Source organism: Helianthus annuus, chromosome 9 (assembly GCF_002127325.2).
Source record: "Helianthus annuus cultivar XRQ/B chromosome 9, HanXRQr2.0-SUNRISE, whole genome shotgun sequence".
NCBI lineage: Eukaryota > Viridiplantae > Streptophyta > Magnoliopsida > Asterales > Asteraceae > Helianthus > Helianthus annuus.
In genome coordinates, this window is record NC_035441.2 from 30,442,064 (window position 1) to 30,446,483 (window position 4,420).

Consider the following 4,420-nt stretch of genomic DNA (forward strand, 5'->3'; position numbering starts at 1 on the left):
ATTATCTTATAAAATAGGCTGAAGCTAAGTTCAAATCGTGCACAACCCTATTTATTTCAAACCTTGCTTGGTTACTTAACCGAAATTAACCAAAACCGAACCATAACCGACTTCATAACCGATTAACCATAACCGAAGTTTGGTTATGGTTATGGTTACCAAAACTCCATAACCGAACTAGCGGTTATGGTTATGGATAATAGTAAAAACCGACCCAAACCGACCCATGCACACCCCTAACTAAAAGTACCTTGAAATGTATTATTATTTAGAAAGCATTCGTTTGGTAATTTGCAAGCTGTTGTACATTGATTTGTGCGTTTTCGTTAAATTTTTAAGGTTTAAGCTGAGGTGCGAATTTGTACATATATGTCCAAAGTGTCGGAAAGTAAACTAAATATATACTGTATGGGTTAAATGTATAACATGGTATTCTATATAAACATCCCTTTTATGTAACCCTAAAATAAGTTTGTTCAATACAATTTCAATATAATTCAAAACCCCTAATCACAGAGTTTATTCTCTATAACAGACAACACAAAGGACCGAATGCTTCCCTCTGAACATGTCCAAGTGACATGTAAAATGGTTCAAAAACTCCTTTCGAAACTTCACTATTTGTCTGCAAGTATACATACATTTCTTTTAAAACCTACATACATCACTTGTATGTAACTAGGTTGTTCCCACCCGCGCGTTGCGGCGGGGAACCAACCCGGGATGGGTTTGTTGCCGACAAAACATAATAACAAACATGTATTCGAGTTTGTTGCCGACAAAACTATCAAAATAAGATGAGCACAATTTAGTTACCACTCTTTTTAAAGAGGGCTCTAACCGGGGATGGTATGACAAAAGAAAGTTTTATTCTTCTGATCCGAGATCTTCATTCGCACGCTATTGAACGCGAGCTTTACCTACACACAATACAGGTTGTACATGGTTAGTGAAGACATTATCCATAAACATATAACTATACCTCACGTCCCAACATTCAAGTTTTTGTAGACAAACCTAAAATTATTTTGAGTGTTAGTAAACATCAAATATGCAGAACATGTGTGTTTACAAATATATAGGTGTAAGAGGCATACAGGGGCAAGGCTAGTTGCCTCAAAAAACACGCAAGGCCATCTTCATCACTGTTGTTTTGTGCTATTTAGTAAGTTCACTATTTTTGTAAAAATAATCTATTGTTTTAGTTTTTTTATGCTATTTATTGATTTTTTCTGTTTAGTATCCCTTTTTTGGAACCTTTTTTACTGCCTAGGATATCCCGACCATGCCTAGCAGTGGCAGACCCAGAAATTATTTGTTGGGGGTTCGGATGAGTGGTTCAAGCATATTTTCAAGGAGTGCGGTCGAGTTTTTTGCTTAAAAAATACACTAATTTTTTTTCAAGGGGTGCACCTGCCCACCCTGGGCTTCACCTAGGTCGGCCCCTGCTGCCTAGGAACACCTATACCAAAAAATATCACCAGTTTTTCCATCTTATACCTGTGTTTTTAGCTTTGGTATCCATGTCGATGATCTTTTCTTGGTTGTCTTTGTCATCACTGGAAGAAGCTCTCACATCAAGTAAAGTTGTTGACTTTTTGACATCTTTTCACCATTGAAAACATTCATCTCGTCTTCAGGGTCACACATAATCACATCCCCTTTAAGATCATAAATAACTTGCTCCTGAATCATGAAAACAAACAGATTATCATATTACAATAGTTACTAAAAGTGACAACAGACATCACTATTTAAAGTTCTAAATCACACATCTGTTTCAAACTTGTTTAAGTTCTCCTCTTGTACAGGCTGGGCAGGAGCAGACGAAACTCAGATGATTGCTTTCTTACAGTAAAGCCTAACTTCATTTAAATAATATCTCTATCATCAAACTTAACTTAAAATGGTAAATTCAACTTCAATTATCCCTTTCTTATACAATCCTAGACCATAAAAAATGCTCATTGGAAGTGAAGTATAAAAAAATGGTAAATTTACACCAATAGCACTTCTTGGGTATTTCCTTTGCAAACACCATTACATTTGCTTCTATAGTTGGTAAATTCTGGATAGACACGCTAAAAGAACAATGTGATATGCTGAAGCAAACTTCGACAATAATAGTAAGAAAAAATAGAATCCATTATAGTGATACATGAAATTTAAAATATATAGACACCACATAGATGACGAAAACATGAAAAGTTCCAGACTTGGTTGATTAAAAGAAATAAGATTTGCTACTTCATTAAAAAAACATCAAAGGAACTATCTCGCACAAATCCACAGACCTTAATTGAGTTTTAAGCTTATATTGGCCTACCAAGAGCACCTGACCTGTTGGGTTAAGGTTCACGAACAGCCGATCTAACCAAATAGCAAACATGCAAGAGAAAAAAGGGCTTACCGGAAAGTTGTCAGAACTTGATCGGAACCTTAGGCGCTTGATTACCGTCAGTGACGAAGCGATACAAACCTCCAATCTAACATCCAGTACCTTATCAAAGGTGTGAGTGTGGAGGCGGATGTTGACGGTGGAGGTGGAAGATGCAGACAGACATTCCACAATCACCATCGCTCGCCTCCTGCGAAACCCTAACCTAACCCAACACCATCTCCACCTGCGATTTACAGAGGCAAACCTAAGAGGTCGATTGTGGCGGGTGGGTAAAAGCAACAACACTAAACCCTAGCGTGAGGTACCTGAATCCTTTTTTATTGCCACAGAAGCTTTAACACCGGCCGGCCAGGAAGAAGAGGCGAACACATAGTGGAGGTTGGATCAGAAAGCAGCAGTTGAGATGAGGAAACTGTTCCTAAGAATCGACGGTAATAGTTGCTTGTGTCGCCGGCGTGAACGGGGTTATCTGGTGGAAGAGTGTTCGAAGCATCAGGTGGTATGGCAGGGTGGATGAGAACTGGAAGGGTGAAGCGGTGTGGTAGGGTAGATGAGACGTTTTGCAAAGGTGAGAAGAGAACGGTAGATGGCGGTCATATGTCACCTGGAAACCTATACTGTTCTTAAGGGCCTTCATCAATTGTTATATTTATAAATTTAAGTGACAGTTTAAAAAGTCATAAAACCTATTCTCAAGCTTATAATTAAGTGTGGCAATTTATTTTATATTTTTTTGAAAACTTACCAACTGAGTTAAAAACCCTTGTGCTAAAAGGCAATAATACATATTTTGGAGACCACTAACATGGGGAAATTTAGCCTTGACTTCTTGCACAGATGGCCATACCGAAAGTTGGGTTTCCAACTCCCATACCTTTATATACCCATGTGACATGTATGTATATAGGAGAGGATCAAATTCAAAAATTAAATATAGTATGAGACATATGAACCAGGCTTATAGCTCATGGGGTTATGGGAAGTGATGGAAGACCGTTGGCCGAAAGGTTATCGGTTTGATTCCTGATCCTTACCGGGTTTTATCGGTCCTGCATTGTCGTGCCTTCGGACGGGTGTAGGATCGGGTTTTCCCTGAACTGATGGCTTGGTAGGCTAGGGGCTTCGTACGTGCAGAATAGAGGCCATCATGGATAACCTTTCAGCCATTGGATGCCATATACGAAGTACCCGGCGTTTATGAGACATATAAAATAATTAAACCCTAAATGAATTCATAATTTTTGGACGGTTTATACATTTAAATATTTTCTAAGTTCTATAACCTTTATATATATATATATATATATATATATATATATATATATATATATATATATATATATATATATATATATATAGGTAGAGGATCCTGTAAAAAGTGCTCAAAGTGTAAAAAGTGTGAGAAGTGTATTATAACACTATATATAATACTATATAACACCATATAAACACCGTATAACAATATGTAACACCATATAATACCATATAACACTATGTAACACTATATATCATTATATAACAAATATAACACTATAGGTTGTCTGATAGCATGTCTATGATAGATGTATAGTGTTATATTTGTTATATAATGATATATAGTGTTACATAGTGTTATATGGTATTATATGGTGTTACATATTGTTATACGGTGTTTATATGGTGTTATATAGTATTATATATAGTGTTATAATACACTTCTTACACTTCTCACACTTTAGGCCCTTTTTACACTATCCTTACCCTATATATATATATATATATATATATATATAGGGTAAGGTTCATACGAGAAACATCTTTATTGCGAGAACCAATGTGAACACAACCTAAAATATCTAAAAAACCTAAAAAAACCTAAAAAAACCTAACCCCCACCCCCAAAAACCTAAACCCCCCACCTCCCCCCCCCCCTTCCAAAAAAAAACCTAACCACCCTCCTCCCAAAACACCCTAACCCCCCCCCCCCCCGCCCCGCAAGCTAAATGCTAAAAACTAAAACCCACAAAAAACCTAAAAAAT

General features: G+C 36.8%; 1 long non-coding RNA gene across 2 annotated transcripts; it reads right to left on the reverse strand.

Annotated features, from left to right (window-relative positions):
- Nucleotides 1–556: 556 nt before the first annotated feature.
- Nucleotides 557–3,031, reverse strand: LOC110877379. 2 transcript variants are annotated; one of them, XR_002557002.2, is made up of 4 exons: nucleotides 2,707–3,031; nucleotides 2,411–2,624; nucleotides 1,501–1,686; nucleotides 557–920 (listed from the first exon to the last, which is right to left on the reverse strand). It is a non-coding gene; the product is annotated as an uncharacterized LOC110877379 (long non-coding RNA). The 2 variants fall into 2 exon arrangements; XR_002557001.2 differs by having other exon boundaries at nucleotides 2,411–3,031.
- Nucleotides 3,032–4,420: the final 1,389 nt, after the last annotated feature.